The following is a 26,317-nucleotide window of genomic DNA, read 5'->3' as shown; positions in this document are numbered from 1 at the left end:
AAAGACGGTTTAAATGCCCCTTGGTAGAGACATGCAGGTCGCAGTAGCTTAACAAGACGGTTTAAATGCCCCTTGGAAGAGACGTGCAGGTCACAGTAGCTTAACAAGACGGTTTAAATGCCCCTTGGAAGAGACGTGCAGGTTGCAGTAGCTTAACAAGATGGTTTAAATGCCCCTTGGAAGAGACGTGCAGGTTGCAGCAGCTTAACAAGACGGTTTAAATGCCCCTTGGAAGAGACGAGCAGGTCGCAGTAGCTTACCTAGACGATTTAAATGCCCCTTGGAAGAGACGTGCAGGACGCAGTAGCTTAACTAGACGGTTTAAATGCCTCTTGGAGGTGCGGTGGAGGTCACAGTAGCTTAACAAGATGGTTTAAATGCCCCTTGGAAGAGACATGCAGGTCGCAGCAGCTTAACAAGATGGTTTAAATGCCCCTTGGAAGAGAAGTACAGGTCGCAGTAGCTTAACAAGACGGTTTAAATGCCCCTTGGAAGAGACATGCAGGTCGCAGTAGCTTAACAAGTCTGTTTAAATGCCCCTTGGAAGAGACGTGCTGGTCGCAGTAGCTTAACAAGACGGTTTAGATGCCCCTTGGAAAAGTGGTGGAGGTTACAGTAGCTTAACAAGACGGTTTAAATGCCCCTTGGAAGAGACGTTCAAGTCACAGTAGCTTAAAAAGACGGTTTAAATGCGCCTTGGAAGAGACTTGCAGGTCGCAGTAGCTTAACAAGACGGTTTAAATGCCCCTTGGAAGAGACCAGCAGGTCGCAGAAGCTTAACAAGACGCTTTAAATGCCCCTTGGAAGTGTGGTGGAGGTTGCAGTAGCTTAACAAGACAGTTTAAATGCCCCTTGGAAGAGACTTGCAGGTCGCAGTAGCTTAACAAGACGGTTTAAATGCCAATTGGAAGAGACGAGCAGGTCGCAGATGCTTAACAAGACAGTTTAAATGCCCCTTGGAAGAGACGTGCAGGTCGCAGTAGCTTAACAAGATGGTTTAAATGCCCCTTGGAAGAGACATGCAGGTCGCAGTAGCTTAACAAGACGATTTAGATGCCCCTTGGAAAAGTGGTGGAGGTTACAGACGCTTAACAAGACGGTTTAAATGCCCCTTGGAAGAGACGAGCAGGTCGCAGTAGCTTAACAAGACGGTTTAAATTGGCCTTGGAAGAGACATGCAGGTCACAGTTGCTTAACAAGACGGTTTAAATGCCCCTTGGAAGAGACGAGCTGGTCGCAGTTGCTTAACAAGAGGGTTTAAATGCCCCTTAGAATAGGCTTGCAGGTCGCAGTAGCTTAACAAGACAGTTTAAATGCCCCTTGGAAGAGACGTGCAAGTTGCAGTAGCTTAAAAAGACGGTTTAAATGCGCCTTGGAAGAGACGTGCAGGTCGCAGTAGCTTAACTAGACGGTTTAAATGCCCCTCTGAAGAGACGTGCAGGTCGCAGTAGCTTAACAAGACGGTTTAAATGGCCCTTGGAAGAGACGTGCAGGTCACAGTAGCTTAACAAGACGGTTTAAATCCCCCTTGGAAGAGACGTGCAGGTCGCAGTAGCTTAACAAGATGGTTTAAATGCCCCTTGGAAGAGCGGTGGAGGTCGCAGTAGCTTAACACGATGGTTTAAATGCCCCTTGGAAGAGACATGCAGGTCGCAGCAGCTTAAAAAGACGGTTTGAATGCCCCTTGGAAGAGACGTGCAGGTCGCAGAGGCTTAACAAAACGGTTTAAATGCCCCTTGGAAGAGGCATGCAGGTCGCCGTAGCTTAACAAGACAGTTTAAAAGCCCCTTGGAAGAGAATTGCAAGTCGCAGTAGCTTAAAAGACGGTTTAAATGCCCCTTGGAAAAGTGGTGGAGGTTACAGTAGCTTAACAAGATGGTTTAAATGCCCCTTGGAAGAGACGATCATGTCGCAGGAGCTTAAAAAGAAGGTTTAAATGCGACTTGGAAGAGAAGTGCAGGTCGCAGAAGCTTAACAAGACGCTTTAAATGCCCCTTGGAATAGAGTTGGAGGTCGCAGTAGCTTAACAAGACAGTTTAAATGCCCCTTGGAAGAGACGTGCAGGTCGCAGTAGCTTAACAAGAGGGTTTAATTGCCCCTTTCAAGAGACGTGCAGGTCGCAGGAGCTTAACAAGAGGGTTTAAATGCCCCTTGGAAGAGCGGTGGAGGTCGCAGTAGCTTAACAAGACGGTTTACATGCCCCTTGGAAGAGACATGCAGGTCGCAGTAGCTTAACAAGACTGTTTAAATGCCCCTTGGAAGAGACGTGCAGGTAGCAGTAGCTTAACAAGACTTTTGAGATTCCCCTTGGAAAAGTGGTGGAGGTTACAGTAGCTTAACAAGACAGTTTAAATGCCCCTTGGAAGAGAAGTTCAAGTCACAGTAGCTTAAAAAGACGATTTAAATGCGCCTTGGAAGAGATGTGCAGGTCGCAGTAGCTTAATAAGACGGTTTAAATGCCCCTTGGAAGAGAGGTGGAGGTCGCAGTAGCATAACAAGACAGTTTAAATGCCCCTTTCAAGAGACGTGCATGTCGCAGGAGCTTAACAAGAGGGTTTAAATGACCCTTGGAAGAGACTTGCAGGTCGCAGTAGCTTAACAAGATTGTTGAGATGCCCCTTGGAATAGTGGTGGAGGTTACAGTAGCTTAACAAGACGGTTTAAATGCCCCTTGGAAGAGACGTTCAAGTCACAGTAGCTTAAAAAGACGGTTTAAATGCGCCTTGGTAGAGACTTGCAGGTCGCAGTAGCTTAACAAGACGGTTTAAATGCCCCTTGGAAGAGACGTGCAGGTCGCAGAAGCTTAATAAGACGCTTTAAATGCCCCTTGGAAGTGTGGTGGAGGTTGCAGTAGCTTAACAAGACAGTTTAAATGCCCCTTGGAAGAGACTTGCAGGTCGCAGTAGCTTAACAAGACGGTTTAAATGCCAATTGGAAGAGACGAGCAGGTCGCAGATGCTTAACAAGACAGTTTAAATGCCCCTTGGAAGAGACGTGCAGGACGCAGTAGCTTAACTAGATGGTTTAAATGCCCCTTGGAAGAGACATGCAGGTCGCAGTAGCTTAACAAGACGATTTAGATGCCCCTTGGAAAAGTGGTGGAGGTTACAGAAGCTTAACAAGACGGTTTAAATGCCCCTTGGAAGAGACGAGCAGGTCGCAGAAGCTTAACAAGACGCTTTAAATGCCGCTTGGATGAGAGGTGGAGGTCGCAGTAGCTTAACAAGACAGTTTAAATGCCCCTTGGAAGAGACGTGCAGGACGCAGTAGCTTAACTAGACGGTTTAAATGCCTCTTGGAGGTGCGGTGGAGGTCACAGTAGCTTAACAAGATGGTTTAAATGCCCCTTGGAAGAGACATGTAGGTCGCAGCAGCTTAACAAGATGGTTTAAATGCCCCTTGGAAGAGAAGTACAGGTCGCAGTAGCTTAACAAGACGTTTTAAATGCCCCTTGGAAGAGACATGCAGGTCGCAGTAGCTTAACAAGTCTGTTTAAATGCCCCTTGGAAGAGACGTGCTGGTCGCAGTAGCTTAACAAGACGGTTTAGATGCCCCTTGGAATAGTGGTGGAGGTTACAGTAGCTTAACAAGACTGTTTAAATGCCCCTTGGAAGAGACGTTCAAGTTGCAGTAGCTTAAAAAGACGGTTTAAATGCGCCTTGGAAGAGACTTGCAGGTCGCAGTAGCTTAACAAGACGGTTTAAATGCCCCTTGGAAGAGACGTGCAGGTCGCAGAAGCTTAACAAGACGCTTTAAATGCCCCTTGGAAGTGTGGTGGAGGTTGCAGTAGCTTAACAAGACAGTTTAAATGCCCCTTGGAAGAGACTTGCAGGTCGCAGTAGCTTAACAAGACGGTTTAAATGCCAATTGGAAGAGACGAGCAGGTCGCAGATGCTTAACAAGACAGTTTAAATGCCCCTTGGAAGAGACGTGCAGGTCGCAGTAGCTTAACAAGATGGTTTAAATGCCCCTTGGAAGAGACATGCAGGTCGCAGTAGCTTAACAAGACGATTTAGATGCCCCTTGGAAAAGTGGTGGAGGTTACAGAATCTTAACAAGACGGTTTAAATGCCCCTTGGAAGAGACGAGCAGGTCGCAGAAGCTTAACAAGACGCTTTAAATGCCCCTTGGATGAGAGGTGGAGGTCGCAGTAGCTTAACAAGACAGTTTAAATGCCCCTTGGAAGAGACGTGCAGGACGCAGTAGCTTAACTAGACGGTTTAAATGCCCCTTGGAGGTGCGGTGGAGGTCACAGGAGCTTAACAAGACGGTTTAAATGCCCCTTGGAAGAGACATGCAGGTCGCAGCAGCTTAACAAGATGGTTTAAATGCCCCTTGGAAGAGAAGTGTAGGTCGCAGTAGCTTAACAAGACGGTTTAAATGCCCCTTGGAAGAGACATGCAGGTCGCAGTAGCTTAACAAGTCTGTTTAAATTTCCCTTGGAAGAGACGTGCTGGTCGCAGTAGCTTAACAAGACGGTTTAGATGCCCCTTGGAAAAGTGGTGGAGGTTACAGTAGCTTAACAAGACTGTTTAAATGCCCCTTGGAAGAGACGTTCAAGTCGCAGTAGCTTAAAAAGACGGTTTAAATGCCCCTTGGAAGAGAGGTGGAGGTCGCAGTAGCTTAACAAGACAGTTTAAATGCCCCTTGGAAGAGACGTACAGGTCGCAGTAGCTTAAAAAGACGGTTTAAATGCCCCTTGGAAGAGACATGCAGGTCGCAGTAGCTTAACAAAGCGTTTTAAATGCCCTTTAACAGAGACATGCAGGTCGCAGTAGCTTAACAAAGCGTTTTAAATGCCCCTTGGAAGAGACATGAAGGTCGCAGTAGCTTAACAAGACGGTTTAAATGCCCCTTGGAAGAGACATGCAGGTCGCAGAAGCTTAACAAGACGGTTTAAATGCCCTTGGAAGAGACGTGCAGGTCGCAGTAGCTTAACAAGACGGTTGAATTGCCCCTTGGAAGAGAGGTGGAGGTCGCAGTAGCTTAACAAGACAATTTAAATGCCCCTTGGAAGAGACATGCAGGTCGCAGTAGCTTAATAAGACGGTTTAAATGCCCCTTGGAAGAGACGTGCATGTCGCAGTAGCTTAACAAGACGATTTAAATACCCCTTGGAAGAGACATGCAGGTCGCAGTAGCTTAACAAGACGGTTTAAATGCCCCTTGCAAGAGACGTGCAGGTCGCAGTAGCTTAACAAGATGGTTTAAATGCCCCTTGGAAGATCGGTGGAGGTCGCAGTAGCTTAACAAGACGGTTTAAATGCCCCTTGGAAAAGACGTTCAGTTCACAGTAGCTTAACAAGATGTTTTAAATGCCCCTTGGAAGAGACATGCAGGTCGTAGTAGCTTAAGAAGACGGTATCAATGCCCCTTGGAAAAGACTTGCTGGTCGCAGTAGCTTACCAAGACGGTTTAAATGGCCCTTCGAAGAGAAGTGCGGGTCGTAGTAACTTAACAAGACGTTTAAATGCCCCTTGGAAGAGCGGTGGAGGTCGCAGTAGCTTAAAAAGACGGTTTAAATGCCCCTTGGTAGAGACATGCAGGTCGCAGTAGCTTAACAAGACGGTTTAAATGCCCCTTGGAAGAGACGTGCAGGTCACAGTAGCTTAACAAGACGGTTTAAATGCCCCTTGGAAGAGACGTGCAGGTTGCAGTAGCTTAACAAGATGGTTTAAATGCCCCTTGGAAGAGACGTGCAGGTTGCAGCAGCTTAACAAGACGGTTTAAATGCCCCTTGGAAGAGACGAGCAGGTCGCAGTAGCTTACCTAGACGATTTAAATGCCCCTTGGAAGAGACGTGCAGGACGCAGTAGCTTAACTAGACGGTTTAAATGCCTCTTGGAGGTGCGGTGGAGGTCACAGTAGCTTAACAAGATGGTTTAAATGCCCCTTGGAAGAGACATGCAGGTCGCAGCAGCTTAACAAGATGGTTTAAATGCCCCTTGGAAGAGAAGTACAGGTCGCAGTAGCTTAACAAGACGGTTTAAATGCCCCTTGGAAGAGACATGCAGGTCGCAGTAGCTTAACAAATCTGTTTAAATGCCCCTTGGAAGAGACGTGCTGGTCGCAGTAGCTTAACAAGACGGTTTAGATGCCCCTTGGAAAAGTGGTGGAGGTTACAGTAGCTTAACAAGACTGTTTAAATGCCCCTTGGAAGAGACGTTCAAGTTGCAGTAGCTTAAAAAGACGGTTTAAATGCGCCTTGGAAGAGACTTGCAGGTCGCAGTAGCTTAACAAGACGGTTTAAATGCCCCTTGGAAGAGACGTGCAGGTCGCAGAAGCTTAACAAGACGCTTTAAATGCCCCTTGGAAGTGTGGTGGAGGTTGCAGTAGCTTAACAAGACAGTTTAAATGCCCCTTGGAAGAGACTTGCAGGTCGCAGTAGCTTAACAAGACGGTTTAAATGCCTATTGGAAGAGACGAGCAGGTCGCAGATGCTTAACAAGACAGTTTAAATGCCCCTTGGAAGAGACGTGCAGGTCGCAGTAGCTTAACAAGATGGTTTAAATGCCCCTTGGAAGAGACATGCAGGTCGCAGTAGCTTAACAAGACGATTTAGATGCCCCTTGGAAAAGTGGTGGAGGTTACAGACGCTTAACAAGACGGTTTAAATGCCCCTTGGAAGAGACGAGCAGGTCGCAGAAGCTTAACAAGACGCTTTAAATGCCCCTTGGATGAGAGGTGGAGGTCGCAGTAGCTTAACAAGACAGTTTAAATGCCCCTTGGAAGAGACGTGCAGGACGCAGTAGCTTAACTAGACGGTTTAAATGCCCCTTGGAGGTGCGGTGGAGGTCACAGTAGCTTAACAAGACGGTTTAAATGCCCCTTGGAAGAGACATGCAGGTCGCAGCAGCTTAACAAGATGGTTTAAATGCCCCTTGGAAGAGAAGTGTAGGTCGCAGTAGCTTAACAAGACGGTTTAAATGCCCCTTGGAAGAGACATGCAGGTCGCAGTAGCTTAACAAGTCTGTTTAAATTTCCCTTGGAAGAGACGTGCTGGTCGCAGTAGCTTAACAAGACGGTTTAGATGCCCCTTGGAAAAGTGTTGGAGGTTACAGTAGCTTAACAAGACTGTTTAAATGCCCCTTGGAAGAGACGTTCAAGTCGCAGTAGCTTAAAAAGACGGTTTAAATGCCCCTTGGAAGAGACGAGCAGGTCGCAGTAGCTTAACAATATGGTTTAAATGCCCCTTGGAAGAGAGGTGGAGGTCGCAGTAGCTTAACAAGACAGTTTAAATGCCCCTTGGAAGAGACGTACAGGTCGCAGAAGCTTAAAAAGACGGTTTAAATGCCCCTTGGAAGAGACATGCAGGTCGCAGTAGCTTAACAAAGCGTTTTAAATGCCCTTTAACAGAGACATGCAGGTCGCAGTAGCTTAACAAAGCGTTTTAAATGCCCCTTGGAAGAGACATGAAGGTCGCAGTATCTTAACAAGACGGTTTAAATGCCCCTTGGAAGAGACATGCAGGTCGCAGAAGCTTAACAAGACGGTTTAAATGCCCTTGGAAGAGACGTGCAGGTCGCAGTAGCTTAACAAGACGGTTGAATTGCCCCTTGGAAGAGAGGTGGAGGTCGCAGTAGCTTAACAAGACAATTTAAATGCCCCTTGGAAGAGACATGCAGGTCGCAGTAGCTTAATAAGACGGTTTAAATGCCCCTTGGAAGAGACGTGCATGTCGCAGTAGCTTAACAAGACGATTTAAATACCCCTTGGAAGAGACATGCAGGTCGCAGTAGCTTAACAAGACGGTTTAAATGCCCCTTGCAAGAGACGTGCAGGTCGCAGTAGCTTAACAAGATGGTTTAAATGCCCCTTGGAAGATCGGTGGAGGTCGCAGTAGCTTAACAAGACGGTTTAAATGCCCCTTGGAAAAGACGTTCAGTTCACAGTAGCTTAACAAGATGTTTTAAATGCCCCTTGGAAGAGACATGCAGGTCGTAGTAGCTTAACAAGACGGTATCAATGCCCCTTGGAAAAGACTTGCTGGTCGCAGTAGCTTACCAAGACGGTTTAAATGGCCCTTCGAAGAGAAGTGCGGGTCGTAGTAACTTAACAAGACGTTTAAATGCCCCTTGGAAGAGCGGTGGAGGTCGCAGTAGCTTAAAAAGACGGTTTAAATGCCCCTTGGTAGAGACATGCAGGTCGCAGTAGCTTAACAAGACGGTTTAAATGCCCCTTGGAAGAGACGTGCAGGTCACAGTAGCTTAACAAGACGGTTTAAATGCCCCTTGGAAGAGACGTGCAGGTTGCAGTAGCTTAACAAGATGGTTTAAATGCCCCTTGGAAGAGACGTGCAGGTTGCAGCAGCTTAACAAGACGGTTTAAATGCCCCTTGGAAGAGACGAGCAGGTCGCAGTAGCTTACCTAGACGATTTAAATGCCCCATGGAAGAGACGTGCAGGTCGCAGTAGCTTAAAAAGACGGTTTAAATGCCCCATGGAAGAGACGTGCAGGTCGCAGTAGCTTACCAAGACGATTTAAATGCCCCGTGGAGGAGACGTGCAGGTCACAGTAGCTTATCAAGAAAGTTTAAATGCCCCTTGAAAGAGCGGTGGATGTCGCAGTAGCTTAACAAGACAGTTTAAATGCCCCTTGGAAGAGACATGCAGGTCGCAGCAGCTTAACAAGACTGTTTAAATGCCCCTTGGAAGAGACGTGCAGGTCGCAGTAGCTTAACAAGACAGTTTAAATGTCCCTTGGTAGAGACATGCAGGTCGAAATAGCTTAACAAGACGGTTTAAATGCCCCATGGAGGAGACGTGCAGGTCGCAGTAGCTTAACAAGACGGTTTAAATGTCCCTAGGAAGAGACTTGCAAGTCGCAGTAGCTTAAAAAGTCGGTTTAAATGCGCCTTGTAAGAGACGTGCAGGTCGCAATAGCTTAACAAGACGGTTTAAATGCCCCTTGTAAGAGACGAGCAGGTCACAGTAGCTTAACAACATGGTTTAAATGCCCCTTGTAAGAGACGTGAAGGTCACAGTAGCTTAACAAGAAAGTTTAAATGCCCCTTGGAAGAGCGATGGAGGTCTCAGTAGCTTAACAAGACAGTTTAAATGCCCCTTGGAAGACACATGCAGGTCGCAGCAGCTTAACAAGACTGTTTAAATGCCCCTTGGAAGAGACGTGCATGTCGCAGTAGCTTAACAAGACGGTTTAAATGCCCCTTGGAAGAGATGTGCAAGTCGCAGTAGATTAAAAAGACGGTTTAAATGAGCCTTGCAAGAGACGTGCAGGTCGGAGTAGCTTAGCAAGACGGTTTAAATGCCACTTGGAAAAGTGGTGGAGGTTACAGTAGCTTAAAAAGACGGTTTAAATGCCCCTTGGAAGAGACGTGCAGGTCGCAGTAGCTTACCAAGATTGTTTAAATGCCCCTTGGAAGAGACGTGCAAGTCGCAGAGGCTTAACAAGACAGTTAAAATCCCCCTTGGAAGAGACGTGCAGGTCGCAGTAGCTTAACAAGAGTGTTTAAATGACCCTTGGAAGACTCTTGCAGTTAGTAGTAGCTTACCAAGACGGTTTAAATGCCCCTTTGAAGAGATGTGCAGGTCGCAGTAGCTTAACAAGACGGTTTAAATGCCCCTTGGAAGAGACGAGCAGGTCAGAGTAGCTTACCAAGATGGTTTAAATGCCCCTTGGAAGAGACGTGTAGGTCTCAGTAGCTTAACAAGAGGGTGTAAATGCCCCTTGGAAGAAGCTTGCAGGTCGTAGAAGCTTACCAAGACGGTTTAATTGCCCCTTGGAAGAGACGTGCAGGTCGCAGTATCTTAACAAGAAGGTTTAAATGCCCCTTGGAAGAGACGTGCAGGTCGCAGTAGCTTAACAAGACGGTTTAAATGCACCTTGGAAAAGTGGTGGAGCTTACAGGAGCTTAACAAGACAGTTTAAATGCCCCTAGGAAGAGACATACAAGTCGCAGAAGCTTAAAAAGACGGTTTAAATGCGCCTTGGAAGAGACGATCAGGTCGCAGTAGCTTAACAAGACGGTTTATATGCCCCTTAGAAGAGATGTGCAGGTCGCAGTAGCTTAACAAGACGGTTTAAATCCCCCTTGGAAGAGACGTGCAGGTCGCAGTAGCTTAACAAGAGTGTTTAAATGCCCCTTATAATAGGCTTGCAGGTCGCATTAGCTTAACAAGACAGTTTAAATGTCCCTTGGAAAAGTGGTGGAGGTTACAGTAGCTTAAGAAGACGGTGTAAATGCCCCTTGGAAGAGACGTGCAAGTCGCAGAAGCTAAACAAGACAGTTTAAATGCCCCTTGGAAGAGACGTGAAGGTCGCAGTAGCTTAACAAGATGGTTTAAATGTCCCTTGGAAGAGACGTGCAAGTCGCAGTAGCTTAACAAGACGGTTTAAATGCCCCATGGAGGAGACGTGCAGGTCGCAGTAGCTTAACAAGACGGTTTAAATGCCCCTTGGAAGAGACGTGCAGGTCACAGTAGCTTAACAAAACGGTTTAAATGCCCCTTGGAAGAGACATGCAGGTCGCAGTAGCTTAACAAGACTGTTGAAATGCCCCTTGGAAGAGACGTGCCGGTCGCAGTAGCTTAACAAGACAGTTTAAATGCCCCTTGGAAGAGACGTGCAGGTCGCAGTAGCTTAACAAGACGGTTTAAATGCCCCTTGGAAGAGACATGCAGGTCGCAGCAGCTTAACAAAACGGTTTAAATGCCCCTTGGAAGAGACGTGCAGGTCGCAGTAGCTTACCAAGATTGTTTAAATGCCCCTTGGAAGAGACGTGCAAGTCGCAGAGGCTTAACAAGACAGTTAAAATCCCCCTTGGAAGAGACGTGCAGGTCGCAGTAGCTTAACAAGAGTGTTTAAATGACCCTTGGAAGACTCTTGCAGTTAGTAGTAGCTTACCAAGACGGTTTAAATGCCCCTTTGAAGAGATGTGCAGGTCGCAGTAGCTTAACAAGACGGTTTAAATGCCCCTTGGAAGAGACGAGCAGGTCAGAGTAGCTTACCAAGATGGTTTAAATGCCCCTTGGAAGAGACGTGTAGGTCGCAGTAGCTTAACAAGAGGGTGTAAATGCCCCTTGGAAGAAGCTTGCAGGTCGTAGAAGCTTACCAAGACGGTTTAATTGCCCCTTGGAAGAGACGTGCAGGTCGCAGTATCTTAACAAGAAGGTTTAAATGCCCCTTGGAAGAGACGTGCAGGTCGCAGTAGCTTAACAAGACGGTTTAAATGCCCCTTGGAAAAGTGGTGGAGCTTACAGGAGCTTAACAAGACGGTTTAAATGCCCCTAGGAAGAGACATACAAGTCGCAGAAGCTTAAAAAGACGGTTTAAATGCGCCTTGGAAGAGACGATCAGGTCGCAGTAGCTTAACAAGACGGTTTATATGCCCCTTAGAAGAGATGTGCAGGTCGCAGTAGCTTAACAAGACGGTTTAAATCCCCCTTGGAAGAGACGTGCAGGTCGCAGTAGCTTAACAAGAGTGTTTAAATGCCCCTTATAATAGGCTTGCAGGTCGCATTAGCTTAACAAGACAGTTTAAATGTCCCTTGGAAAAGTGGTGGAGGTTACAGTAGCTTAAGAAGACGGTGTAAATGCCCCTTGGAAGAGACGTGCAAGTCGCAGAAGCTAAACAAGACAGTTTAAATGCCCCTTGGAAGAGACGTGAAGGTCGCAGTAGCTTAACAAGACGGTTTAAATGTCCCTTGGAAGAGACGTGCAAGTCGCAGTAGCTTAACAAGACGGTTTAAATGCCCCATGGAGGAGACGTGCAGGTCGCAGTAGCTTAACAAGACGGTTTAAATGCCCCTTGGAAGAGACGTGCAGGTCACAGTAGCTTAACAAAACGGTTTAAATGCCCCTTGGAAGAGACATGCAGGTCGCAGTAGCTTAACAAGACTGTTGAAATGCCCCTTGGAAGAGACGTGCCGGTCGCAGTAGCTTAACAAGACAGTTTAAATGCCCCTTGGAAGAGACTTGCAGGTCGCAGTAGCTTAACAAGACGGTTTAAATGCCCCTTGGAAGAGACATGCAGGTCGCAGCAGCTTAACAAAACGGTTTAAATGCCCCTTGGAAGAGACGTGGAGGTCGCAGTAGCTTAACAAGACTGGTGAAATGCCCCTTGGAAGAGACATGCAGGTCGCAGTAGCATAACAAAGCGTTTTAAATGCCCCTTGGAAGAGACGTGCAGGTTGCAGTAGCTTAACAAGACGGTTTAAATGCCCCTTGGAAAAGTGGTGGAGGTTACAGTAGCTTAAGAAGACGGTGTAAATGCCCCTTGGAAGAGACGTGCAAGTCGCAGAAGCTAAACAAGACAGTTTAAATGCCCCTTGGAAGAGACGTGCAGGTCGCAGTAGCTTAACAAGATGGTTTAAATGCCCCTTGGAAGAGCGGTGGAGGTCGTAGTAGCTTAAGAAGACAGTTTAAATGCCCCTTGGAAGAGACATGCAGGTCGCAGTAGCTTAACAAGAGGGTTTAAATGCCCCTTGGAAGAGGCTTGCAGGTCGCAGTAGCTTACCAAGACGATTTAAATGCGTCTTGGAAGAGACTTGCAGGTCGCAGTAGCTTAACAAGACAGTTTAAATGTCCCTTGGAAGAGCGGTGGAGGTCGCAGTAGCTTAACAAGACAGTTTAAATGACACTTGGAAGAGACGTGCAGGTCTCAGTAGCTTAACAAGACGGTTTAAATGCCCCTTGGAAGAGGCTTGCAGGTCGCAGTAGCTTACCAAGACGGTTTAAATGCCCCTTTGAAGAGACGTGCAGGTCGCTGTAGCTTAACAAGACGGTTTAAATGCCCCTTGGAAGAGACGTGCAGGTCGCAGTAGCTTAATAAGACGGTTTAAATGCCCCTTGGAAGAGACGTGCAGGTCGCAGTAGCTTAACAAGATGGTTTAAATCCCCCTTGGAAGAGACGTGCTGGTCGCAGTAGTTAACAAGACGGTTTAAATGCCCTTGGAAGAGACGAGCAGGTTGCAGTAGCTTAACAAGACGGTTTAAATGCCCCTTGGAAGAGACGTGCAGGTTGCAGTAGCTTAACAAGACGGTTTAAATCCCCCTTGGAAGAGACGTGCAGGTCGCAGTAGTTAACAAGAGTGTTTAAATGCCCCTTGGAATAGGCTTGCAGGCCGCATTAGCTTACCAAGATGTTTTAAATGCCCCTTGGAAAAGTGGTGGAGGTTACAGTAGCTTAACAAGACGGTTTAAATGCCCCTTGGAAGAGACGTGCAAGTCACAGTAGCTTAAATAGACGGTTTAAATGCCCCTTGGAAGAGACGTGCAGGTCGCAGTAGCTTAACAAGTCGGTTTAAATCCCCCTTGGAAGAGACATGCAGGTCGCAGTAGCTTAACAAGACGGTTTAAATGCCCCTTGGAAGAGACGTACAAGTCTCAGTAGCTTAATAAGACTTTTTAAATACCCCTTGGAAGAGATGTGCAGGTCGCAGTTGCTTAATAAGACGGTTTAAATGCCCCTTGGAAGAGAGGTGGAGGTCGCAGTAGATAAACAAGACAGTTTAAATGCCCCTTGGAAGAGTCGTGCAGGTCGCAGTAGCTTAACAAGATGGTTTAAATACCACTTGGAAGAGACTTGCAGGTCGCAGTAGCTTAACAAGACTGTTTAAATGCCCCTTGGAAGTGCGGAGGAGGTCGCAGTAGCTTAACAAGACTGTTTCAATGCCCCTTGGAAGAGACACGCAGGTCGCAGCAGCTTAACAAGACGGTTTAAATGCCCCTTGGAAGAGACATGCAGGTCGCAGTAGCTTAACAAAGCGTTTTAAATGCCCCTTCGAAGAGACGTGCAGGTCACAGTAGCTTAACAAGACGGTTTAAATGCCCCTTGGAAAAGTGGAGGAGGATACAGTTGCTTAAAAAGTCGGTTTAAATGCCCCTTGGAAGAGACGTGCAAGTCGCAGTAGCTTAACAAGACAGTTTAAATGCGCCTTAGAAGAGACGTGCAGGTCACAGAAGCTTAGCAAGACAGTTTAAATGCCCCTTGGAAGTGCGGTGGAGGTCGCAGTAGCTTAACAAGACGGTTTAAATGCCCCTTTTAAGAAACATGCAGGTCGCAGCAGCTTAACAAGACGGTTTAAATGCCCCTTGGAAGAGCGGTGGAGGTTGCAGTAGCTTAACAAGACAGTTTAAATGCCCCTTGGAAGAGACGTGATGGTTGCAGTAGCTTAACAAGACGGTTTAAATGCCCCTTGGAAGTGCGGTGGAGGTCGCAGTAGCTTAACAAGACGGTTTAAATGCCTCTTTTAAGAAACATGCAGGTCGCAGCAGCTTAACAAGACGGTTTAAATGCCCTTTGGAAGAGACGTGCAGGTCGCAGTAGCTTAACAAGACGGTTTAAAAGCCCCTTGGAAAAGTGGTGGAGGTTACAGTAGATTAACAAGACGATTTAAATGCCCCTTGGAAGAGACGTGAAAGTCGCAGTAGCTTAACATGACTGTTTAAATGCCCCTTAGAAGAGACGTGCAGGTCGCAGATGCTTAACAAGACAGTTTAAATGCCCCTTGGAAGAGACGTGCAGGTCGCAGTAGATTAACAAGATGGTTTAAATGCCCCTTGGAAGTGCGGTGGAGGTCGCTGTAGCTTAACAAGACAGTTTAAATGCCCCTTGTAAGAGACATGCAGGCCGCAGCAGCTTAACAAGACCGCTTAAATGCCCCTTGGAAGAGACGTGCAGGTCGCAGTAGCTTAACAAGACGATTTAAATGCACCTTGAAAAAGACATGCAGGTCGCAGTAGCTTAACAAAGCGTTTTAAATGCCCCTTGGAAGAGACGTGCAGGTCGCAGTAGCTTAACAAGATGGTTTAAATGCCCCTTGCAAAAGTGGTGGAGGTTACAGTAGCTTAACAAGACGATTTAAATGCCCCTTGGAAGAGGCTTGCAGGTCGCAGTAGCTTACTAAGACTATTTAAATGTCCCTTGGAAGAGACGTGCACGTCGCAGTAGCTTAATAAGACAGTTTAAATGCCCCTTGGAAGAGACGTGCAGGTCGCAGTAGCTTAACAAGATGGTTTAAATGCCCATTGGAAGAGCGGTGGAGGTCGCAGTAGCTTAACAAGACAGTTTAAATGCCCCTTGGAAGAGACGTGCAGGTCGCAGTAGCTTAACAAGACGGTATTAATGCCCGTTGGAAGAGGCTTGCAGGTCGCAGTAGCTTACCAAGACTATTTAAATGTCCCTTGGAAGAGACGTGCAGGTCGCAGTAGCTTAACAAGACGGTTTAAATGCCCCTTGGAAGAGCGGTGGAGGTTACAGTAGCTTAACAAGACGGTTTAAATGCCCCTTGGAAGAGAAATGCAGGTCGCAGCAGCTTAGCAAGACGGTTTAAATGACCCTTGGAAGAGACGTGGAGGTCGCAGTAGCTTAACAAGACTGTTTAAATGTCCCTTGGAAGAGACATGCAGGTCGCAGTAGCTTAACAAAGCGTTTTAAATGCCCCTTGGAAGAGACGTGCAGGTCGCAGTAGCTTAACAAGACGGTTTAAATGCCCCTTGGAAAAGTGGTGGAGGTTACAGTAGCTTAAGAAGACGGTTTAAATGCCCCTTGGAAGAGATGTGCAAGTCGCAGTAGCTTTACAAGATTGTTTAATTGCCCCTTAGAAGAGACGTGCAGGTCGCAGATGCTAAACAAGACAGTTTAAATGCCCCTTGGAAGAGACGTGCATGTCGCAGTAGCTTAACAAGATGGTTTAAATGCCCCTTTGCAGAGCGGTGGAGGTCGTAGTAGCTTAAGAAGACAGTTTAAATGCCCCTTGGAAGAGACGTGCAGGTCGCAGTAGCTTAACAAGAGGGTTTAAATGCCCCTTGGAAGAGGCTTGCAGGTCGCAGTAGCTTACCAAGATAATTTAAATGCCCCTTGGAAGAGACGTGCAGGTCTCAGTAGCTTAACAAGACAGTTTAAATGTTCCTTGGAAGAGCGGTGGAGGTCGCAGTAGCTTAACAAGACAGTTTAAATGCCACTTGGAAGAAACATGCAGGTCGAAGCAGCTTAACAAGACTGTTTACATGCCCCTAGGAAAAGACGTGCAGGTCGCAGAGGCTTAACAAGACGGTTTACATGCCCCTTGGAAGAGACGTGAAGGTCGCAGTAGCTTAACAAGACGGTTTAAATGCCCCGTGGAAAAGTGGTGGAGGTTACAGTAGCTTAACAAGACGGTTTAAATGCCCCTTATAACAGACGTGCAAGTTACAGTAGCTTAACAAGACGGTTTAAATGCCCCTTGGAAGAGATGCGCAGGTCGCAGTAGCTTAACAAGATGGTTTAAGTGCTCTTTGGAAGAGACATGCAGGTCGCAGCAGTTTAAAAAGACGGTTTAAATGCCCCTTGGAAGAGACGTGCAGGTCGCAGAGGCATAACAAGATGGTTTAAATGCCCCTTGGAAGAGCGTTGCATGTCGCAGTAGCTTAACAAGATGGTTTAAATGCCCCTTGGAAGAGCGGTGGAGGTCGCAGTAGCTTAACAAGACAGTTTAAATTCCCCTTGGAAGAGACATGCAGGTCGCAATAGCTTAACAATATTGTTTAAATGCCCCTTGGAAGAGACGTGGAGGTCGTAGTAGCTTAGCAAGATGGTTTAAATGCCCCTTGAAAGAGGCTTGCAGGTCGCAGTAGCTTACCAAGACAGTTTAAATGCCCATTGGAAGAGACGTGCAGGTCGCAGTAGCTTAACAATATTGTTTAAATGCCCCTTGGAAGAGACGTGGAGGTCGCAGTAGCTTAGCAAGATGGTTTAAATGCCCCTTGGAAGAGACATGCAGTTCGCAGCAGCTTAAAAAGATGGTTTAAATGCCCCTTGGAAGAGACGTGCAGGCCGCAGTGGCTTAACAAGACGGTTTAAATGCCCCCTGGAAGAGACATGCCGGTCGCAGTAGCTTAACAAGATGGTTTAAATGCCCCTTGTAAAAGTGGTCGTGGTTACAGTAGCTTAAAAGACAGTTTAAATGCCCCTTGGAAGAGACGAGCAGGTCACAGTAGCTTAGCAAGATGGTTTAAATGGCCCTTGGAAGAGACGTGCAGGTCGCAGTAGCTTAACAAGACGGTTTAAATCCCCCTTGGAGGAGACGTGCAGGTCGCAGTAGCTTAACAAGACGGTTTAAATACCCCTTGGAAGAGCGGTGGAGGTCGCAGTAGCTTAACAAGACAGTTTGAATGCCCCTTGAAAGAGACGTGCAGGTCGCGGTAGCTTAACAAGACGGTTTAAATGCACCTTGGAAGTGCGGTGGAGGTCGCAGTAGCTTAACAAGACGGTTTAAATGCCCCTTGGAAGAGACATGCAGGTCGCAGCAGCTTAACAAGATGGTTTAAATCCCCTTGGAAGAGACGTGCAGGTAGCATTGGCTTAACAAGACGGTTTAAATACCCCTTGGAAGAGACGCGCAGGTCGCAGTAGCTTAACAAGACGGTTTAAATGCCCCTTGGAAGAGACGTGCAGTTCGCAGTAGCTTAACAAGACAGTTTAAATGCCCTTTGGAAAAGTGGTGGAGGTTACAGTAGCTTAACAAGAAAGTTTAAATGCCCCTTGGAAGAGACATGCAAGTCGCAGTAGCTTAAAAAGACGGTTTAAATGCGCCTTGGAAAAGACGTGCAGGTCGCAGTAGCTTAACAAGACGGTTTAAATGCCCCTTGGAATAGACGAGCAGGTCGCAGTAGCTTAACAAGACGGTTTAAATGCCCCTTGGAAGAGACGTGCAGGTCTCAGTAGCTTAACAAGACGGTTTAAATCCCCCTTGGCAGAGACGTGCAGGTCGCAGCAGCTTAACAAGAGGGTTTAAATGCCCCTTGGAATAGGCTTGCAGGTCGCAGAAGCTTAACAAGACGGTTTGAATGCCACTTGGAAGAGACGTGCAGGTCGCAGTAGCTTACCAAGACAGTTTAAATGCCCCTTGGAAGAGACATGCAGGTCGCAGTAGCATAATAAGACAGTTTAAATGCCCCTTGGAAGAGATGTGCAGGTCGCAGTAGCTTAATAAGATGGTTTAAATGCCCCTTGTAAGAGAGGTGGAGGTCGCACTAGCTTAACAGGACAGTTTAAATGCCCCTTGGAAGAGACGTGCAGGTCGCAGTAGCTTAAAAAGACGGTTTAAATGCCACTTGGAAGAGACGTGCAGGTCGCTGTAGCTCAACAAGACGGTTTAAATGCCCCTTGGAAGAGCGTTGGAGGTCGCAGTAGCTTAACAAGACAGTTCAAATGCCCATTGGAAGAGTGGTGGAGGTCGCAGGAGCTTAACAAGAGAGTTTAAATGCCCCTTGGATAAGACATGCAGGTCGCAGTAGCTTAAAAAGAAGGTTTAAATACCCCTTGGAAGAGAGGTGGAGGTCGCAGTGGCTTAGCAAGACAGTTTAAATGCCCCTTGGAAGAGACGTGCAGGTCGCAGTAGCTTAACAAGACGGTTTAAATGCCCCTTGGAAGAGACGTGCAGGTCGCAGTAGCTAAACAAGACGGTTTAAATGCCCCTTGGAAGAGCGGTGGAGGTCGCAGTAGCTTAACAAGATAGTTTAAATGCCCCTTGAAAGAGACGTGCAGGTCGCAGCAGCTTAACAAGACTGTTTAAATGCCCCTTGGAAGTGCGGTGGAGGTCGCAGTAGCTTAACAAGATGGTTTAAATGCCCCTTGGAAGAGACATGCAGGTCACAGCAGCTTAACAAGACGGTTTAAATGCCCCTTGGAAGAGACGTGGAGGTCGCAGTAGCTTAACAAGACGGTTTAAATGCCCCTTGGAAGAGACATGCAGGTCGCAGTAGCTTAACAAAGCGTTTTAAAAGCCCCTTGGTAGTGCGGTGGAGGTCGCAGTAGCTTAACAAGATGGTTTAAATACCCCTTGGAAAAGTGGTGGAGGTTACAGTAGCTTAAGAAGATGGTTTAAATGCCCCTTGGAAGAGACGTGCAAGTCGCAGTAGCTTAACAAGACTGTTTAAATGCCCCTTAGAAGAGACGTGCAGGTCGCAGAAGCTAAACAAGACAGTTTAAATGCCCCTTGGAAGAGACGTGCAGGTCGCAGTAGTTTAACATGATGGTTTAAATGCCCCTTGGAATAGCGGTGGAGGTCGCAGTAGCTTAAGAAGACAGTTTAAATGCCCCTTGGAAGAGACATGCAGGTCGCAGTAGCTTAACAAGAGGGTTTAAATGCCCATTGGAAGAGGCTTGCAGGTCGCAGTAGCTTACCAAGACGATTTAAATGCCCCTTGGAAGAGACGTGCAGGTCGCAGTAGCTTAACAAGACAGTTTAAATGCCCCTTGAAAGAGCGGTGGAGATCGCAGTAGCTTAACAAGACAGTTTAAATGCCACTTGGAAGAAACATGCATGTCGAAGCAGCTTAACAAGATGGTTTAAATGCCCCTTGGAAGAGACATGCAGGTCGCAGTAGCTTAACAAGACGGTTTAAATGCACCTTGGAAGAGACGTGCAGGTCGCAGGAGCTTAAAAAGAAGGTTTAAATGCGCCTTGGAATAGACATGCAGGTCGCAGTAGCTTAACAAGACGGTTTAAATGCCCCTTGGAAGTGCGGTGGAGGTCGCAGTAGCTTAACAAGATGGTTTAAATGCCCCTTGGAAGAGACATGCAGGTCACAGCAGCTTAACAAGATGGTTTAAATGCCCCTTGGAAGAGACGTGGAGGTCGCAGTAGCATAACAAGACGGTTTAAATGCCCCTTGGAAGAGACATGCAGGTCGCAGTAGCTTAACAAAGCGTTTTAAAAGCCCCTTGGTAGTGCGGTGGAGGTCGCAGTAGCTTAACAAGACGGTTTAAATGCCCCTTGGAAAAGTGGTGGAGGTTACAGTAGCTTAAGAAGACGGTTTAAATGCACCTTGGAAGAGACGTGCAAGTCGCAGTAGCTTAACAAGACTGTTTAAATGCCCCTTGGAAGAGACGTGCAGGTCGCAGAAGCTAAACAAGACAGTTTAAATGCCCCTTTTAAGAGACGTGCAGGTCGCAGTAGCTTAACAAGATGGTTTAAATGCCCCTTGGAAGAGCGGTGGAGGTCGCAGTAGCTTAAACAGACAGTTTAAATGCCCCTTGGAAGAGACATGCAGGTCGCAGTAGCTTAACAAGAGGGTTTAAATGCCCATTGGAAGAGGCTTGCAGGTCGCAGTAGCTTACCAAGACGATTTAAATGCCCCTTGGAAGAGACGTGCAGGTCGCAGTAGCTTAACAAGACAGTTTAAATGCCCCTTGAAAGAGCGGTGGAGGTCGCAGTAGCTTAACACGAAGGTTTAAATGCCCCTAGGAAAAGACGTGCAGGTCGCAGGAGCTTAAAAAGAAGGTTTAAATGCGCCTTGGAAGAGAAGTGCAGGTCGCAGTAGCATAAAAAAACGGTTTAAATGCCCCTTGGAAAAGCGGTGGAGGTCGCAGTAGCTTAACACGAAGGTTTAAATGCCCCTTGGAATAGACATGCAGGTCGCAGTAGCTTAACAAGACGGTTTAAATGCCCCTTGCAAAAGACGTGCAGGTCGCTTAGGCTTAACAAGACGGTTTAAATGCCCCTTGGAAGAGACATGCAGGTCGCAGTAGCTTACCAAGACGGTTTAAAAGCCCCTTGGAAGAGACGTGCAAGTCGCAGGAGCTTAAAAAGAGGGTTTAATTGCGCCTTGGAAGAGAAGTGCAGGTCGCAGTAGCATAGCAAGACGGTTTAAATGCACCTTGGAAGAGACATGCAGGTCGCAGTAGCTTAACAAGACAGTTTAAATGCCCCTTGGAAGAGACGTGCAGGTCGCAGTAGCTTAATAAGACGTTTTAAATGTCCCTTGGAAGAGACATGCAGGTCGCAGTAGCTTAATAAGATGGTTTAAATGCCCCTTGGAAGAGACGTGCAGGTCGCAGTATCTTAACAAGACTGTTTAAATGCCCCTTGGAAGAGAAGTGCAAGTTACAGTAGCTTAACAAGACGGTTTAAATTTCCCTTGGAAGAGATGTGCAGGTCGCAGTAGCTTAACAAAACGGTTTAAATACCTCTTGTAAGAGATGTGCAGGTCGCAGTAGCTTAATAAGATGTTTTAAATGCCCCTTGGAAGAGAGGTGGAGGTCGCAGTAGCTTAACAAGACAGTTTAAATGACCCTTGGAAGAGACGTGCAGGTCGCAGTAGCTTAACAAGACGGTTTAAATGCCACTTGGAAGAGACGTGCAGGTTGCAGTAGCTTAATAAGACGGTTTAAATGCCCCAAGGAAGAGCGGTGGAGGTCGCAGTAGCTTAACAAGACAGTTTAAATGCCCCTTGAAAGAGACGTGCAGGTCGCAGTAGCTTAACAAGACGATTTAAATGCCCCTTGGAAGAGACGTGCAGTAAGCAGTAGCTTAACAAGACGGTTTAAATCCCCCTTGGAAGAGACATGCAGGTCACAGGATCTTAACAAGAGGGTTTAAAAGCCCCTTAGAGTAGGCTTGCAGGTCGCAGTAGCTTAACAAGACAGTTTAAATGCCCCTTGGAAGAGACATGCTGGTCGCAGTAGCTTAAAAAGACGGTTTAAATGCACCTTGGAAGAAACGTGCAGGTTGCAGTAGCTTAACAAGATGGTTTAAATGGCCCTTGGAAGAGACGTGCAGGTCGCAGTACCTTAACAAGACGGTTTAAATGCCCCTTGGAAGAGACGTGCAGGTTGAAGTAACTTAATAAGACGGTTTAAATGCCTCTTGGAAGAGATGTGCATGTCGCAGTAGCTTAATAAGATGTTTTAAATGCCCCTTGGAAGAGAGGTGGAGGTTGCAGTAGCTTAACAAGACAGTTTAAATTCCCTTTGGAAGAGACGTGCAGGTTGCAGTAGCTTAATAAGACGGTTTAAATGCCGCTTGGAAGAGCGGTGGAGGTCGCAGTAGCTTAACAAGACGGTTTAAATGCCCCTTGAAAGAGACGTGCAGTTCGCAGTAGCTTAACAAGACGGTTTAAATGCCCCATGGACGTGCGGTGGAGGTCGCAGTAGCTTAACAAGACGGTTTAAATGCCCCTTGGAAGAGACATTCAGGTCGCAGCAGCTTAAAAAGATGGTTTAAATCCCCTTGGAAGAGACGTGCAGGTAGCAGTGGTTTAACAAGACGGTTTAAATGCCCCTTGGAAGAGACATGCAGGTCGCAGTAGCTTAAAACGACGGTTTAAATGCCCCTTGGAAGAGACGTGCAGGTCGCAGTAGCTTAACAAGACAGTTTATATGCCCCTTGGAAAAGTGGTGGAGGTTACAGTAGCTTAACAAGAAAGTTTAAATGCCCCTTGGAAGAGACATGCAAGTCGCAGTAGCTTAAATAGACGGTTTAAATGCGCCTTGGAAGACACATGCAGGTCGCAGTAGCTTAACAGGACGGTTAAAATGCCCCTTGGAATACACGAGCAGGTCGCAGTAGCTTAACAAGACGGTTTAAATGCCCCTTGGCAGAGACGTGCAGGTCGCAGCAGCTTAACAAGAGGGTTTAAATGCCCCTTGGAATAGGCTTGCAGGTCGCAGAAGCTTAACAAGACGGTTTGAATGCCCCTTGGAAGAGACGTGCAGGTCGCAGTAGCTTACCAAGACAGTTTAAATGCCCCTTGGAAGAGACATGCAGGTCGCAGTAGCATAATAAGACAGTTTAAATGCCCCTTGGAAGAGACATGCAGGTCGCAGTAGCATAATAAGACAGTTTAAATGCCCCTTGGAAGAGATGTGCAGGTCGCAGTAGCTTAATAAGATGGTTTAAATGCCCCTTGTAAGAGAGGTGGAGGTCGCAGTAGCTTAACAGGACAGTTTAAATGCCCCTTGGAAGAGACGTGCAGGTCGCAGGAGCTTAAAAAGACGGTTTAAATGCCACTTGGAAGAGACGTGCAGGTCGCAGTAGCTTAACAAGACGGTTTAAATGCCCCTTGGAAGAGCGGTGGAGGTCGCAGTAGCTTAACAAGACAGTTTAAATGCCCCTTGAAAGTTACGTGCAGGTCGCAGTAGCTAACAAGACGGTTCAAATGCCCATTGGAAGAGTGGTGGAGGTCGCAGGAGCTTAACAAGAGAGTTTAAATGCCCCTTGGATGAGACATGCAGGTCGCAGTAGCTTAATAAGACGGTTTAAATACCCCTTGGAAGATAGGTGGAGGTCGCAGTGGCTTAGCAAGACAGTTTAAATGCCCCTTGGAAGAGACGTGCAGGTCGCAGTAGCTTAACAAGACGGTTTAAATGCCCCTTGGAAGAGACGTGCAGGTCGCAGTAGCTAAACAAGACGGTTTAAATGCCCCTTGGAAGAGCGGTGGAGGTCGCAGTAGCTTAACAAGTTAGTTTAAATGCCCCTTGAAAGAGACGTGCAGGTCGCAGCAGCTTAACAAGACGGTTTAAATGCCCCTTGGAAGTGCGGTGGAGGTCGCAGTAGCTTAACAAGATGGTTTAAATGCCCCTTGGAAGAGACATGCAGGTCACAGCAGATTAACAAGACGGTTTAAATGCCCCTTGGAAGAAACGTGGAGGTCGCAGTAGCTTAACAAGACGGTTTAAATGCCCCTTGGAAGAGACATGCAGGTCGCAGTAGCTTAACAAAGCGTTTTAAAAGCCCCTTGGTAGTGCGGTGGAGGTCGCAGTAGCTTAACAAGATGGTTTAAATGCCCCTTGGAAAAGTGGTGGAGTTTACAGTAGCTTAAGAAGATGGTTTAAATGCCCCTTGGAAGAGACGTGCAAGTCGCAGTAGCTTAACAAGACTGTTTAAATGCCCCTTAGAAGAGACGTGCAAGTCGCAGAAGCTAAACAAGACAGTATAAATGCCCCTTGGAAGAGACGTGCAGGTCGTAGTAGCTTAACAAGATGGTTTAAATGCCCCTTGGAAGAGCGGTGGAGGTCGCAGTAGCTTAAGAAGACAGTTTAAATGCCCCTTGGAAGAGACATGCAGGTCGCAGTAGCTTAACAAGAGGGTTTAAATGCCCATTGGAAGAGGCTTGCAGGTCGCAGTAGCTTACCAAGACGATTTAAATGCCCCTTGGAAGAGACGTGCAGGTCGCAGTAGCTTAACAAGACAGTTTAAATGCCCCTTGAAAGAGCGGTGGAGGTCGCAGTAGCTTAACAAGACAGTTTAAATGCCACTTGGAAGAAACATGCATGTCGAAGCAGCTTAACAAGACGGTTTAAATGCCCCTTGGAAGAGACATGCAGGTCGCAGTAGCTTAACAAGACGGTTTAAATGCACCTTGGAAGAGACGTGCAGGTCGCACTAGCTTAACAACACAGTTTAAATGCCACTTGGAAGAAACATGCATGTCGAAGCAGCTTAACAAGACTGTTTAAATGCCCCTAGGAAAAGACGTGCAGGTCGCTGGAGCTTAAAAAGAATGTTTAAATGCGCCTTGGAATAGACATGCAGGTCGCAGTAGCTTAACAAGACGGTTTAAATGCCCCTTGGAAGTGCGGTGGAGGTCGCAGTAGCTTAACAAGATGGTTTAAATGCCCCTTGGAAGAGACATGCAGGTCACAGCAGCTTAACAAGACGGTTTAAATGCCCCTTGGAAGAGACGTGGAGGTCGCAGTAGCTAAACAAGACGGTTTAAATGACCCTTGGAAGAGACATGCAGGTCGCAGTAGCTTAACAAAGCGTTTTAAAAGCCCCTTGGTAGTGCGGTGGAGGTCGCAGTAGCTTAACAAGACGGTTTAAATGCCCCTTGGAAAAGTGGTGGAGGTTACAGTAGCTTAAGAAGACGGTTTAAATGCACCTTGGAAGAGAAGTGCAAGTCGCAGTAGCTTAACAAGACTGTTTAAATGCCCCTTAGAAGAGACGTGCAGGTCGCAGAAGCTAAACAAGACAGTTTAAATGCCCCTTGGAAGAGACGTGCAGGTCGCAGTAGCTTAACAAGATGGTTTAAATGCCCCTTGGAAGAGCGGTGGAGGTCGCAGTAGCTTAAGAAGACAGTTTAAATGCCCCTTGGAAGAGACATGCAGGTTGCAGTAGCTTAACAAGAGGGTTTAAATGCCCATTGGAAGAGGCTTGCAGGTCGCAGTAGCTTAACAAGATGGTTTAAATGCCCCTTGGAAGAGCGGTGGAGGTCGCAGTAGCTTAAGAAGACAGTTTAAATGCCCCTTGGAAGAGACATGCAGGTTGCAGTAGCTTAACAAGAGGGTTTAAATGCCCCTTGGAAGAGACATGCAAGTCGCAGTAGCTTAAATAGACTGTTTAAATGCACCTTGGAAGAGACGTGCAGGTCGCAGTAGCTTAACAAGACGGTTAAAATGCCCCTTGGAATAGACGAGCAGGTCGCAGTAGCTTAACAAGACGGTTTAAATGCCCCTTGGAAGAGACGTGCAGGTCGCAGTAGCTTAACAAGACGGTTTAAATGCCCCTTGGAAGAGTGATGGAGGTCGCAGTAGCTTAACAAGACAGTTTAAATGCCCCTTGGAAGAGACATGCAGGTCGCAGTAGCATAATAAGACGGTTTAAATGCCCCTTGGAAGAGATGTGCAGGTCGCAGTAGCTTAATAAGATGGTTTAAATGTCCCTTGGAAGAGAGGTGGAGGTCGCAGTAGCTTAACAAGACAGTTTAAATGCCCCTTGGAAGAGACGTGCAGGTCGCAGTAGCTTAACAAGACGGTTTAAATGCCCCTTGGAAGAGCGGTGGAGGTCGCAGTAGCTTAACAAGACAGTTTAAGTGCCCCTTGAAAGAGACGTGCAGGTCGCAGTAGCTTAACAAGACAGTTTAAATGCCCCTTGGAAGAGTGGTGGAGGTAGCAGTAGCTTAACAAGACAGTTTAAATGCCCCTTGGAAGAGACATGCAGGTCGCAGTAGCTTAACAAGACGGTTTAAATGCCCCTTGGAAGATCGGTGGAGGTCGCAGTAGCTTAACAAGACAGTTTAAATGCCCCTTGGAAGAGATCTGCAGTTCGCAGTAGCTTAACAAGACGGTTTAAATGCCCCTTGGAAGAGTGGTGGAGGTCGCAGTAGCTTAACAAGACTGTTTAACCCCTTAAGCCCCGGAGCATTTTTCGTTTTTGCATTTTCGTTTTTGCTCCCCTTGTTCCCAGAGCCATAGCGTTTTTATTTTTTGGTCAATATGGCCATGTGAGGGCTTATTTTTTGCGGGACGAGTTGTACTTTTCAAAGCCATTACTAGTTTTATCACATTCTGTACGGGAAAACGGGAAAAAAATTCCAAGTGCGGTAAAATTGCAAAAAAAGTGCAATACCACAGTTGTTTTTTATTTATTTTTTTTACTATGTTCACTGAATGCTAAAACTGACCTTCTCTTCTTATTCTACAGGTAATTACGAGTTCATAGACACCAAACATGTATAGGTTCTTTTATATTTAAGTGGTGAAAAAAAATTCCAAAATTTGGTAAAAAAAAAAATAAAAAAATAGCGCCATTTTCTAAGACCCGTAGCGTCTCCATTTTTCAGGATCTGGGGCTGGTTGAGGGCTTATTTTTTGCGT

Source organism: Phyllobates terribilis, unplaced genomic scaffold (assembly GCF_046119375.1).
Source record: "Phyllobates terribilis strain yellow unplaced genomic scaffold, ASM4611937v1 Scaffold_15__1_contigs__length_34870131, whole genome shotgun sequence".
In the NCBI taxonomy this organism is placed as follows: domain Eukaryota; kingdom Metazoa; phylum Chordata; class Amphibia; order Anura; family Dendrobatidae; genus Phyllobates; species Phyllobates terribilis.
The sequence above is the reverse complement of the archived record's forward strand: the minus strand, read 5'-3'. Positions refer to the sequence as shown.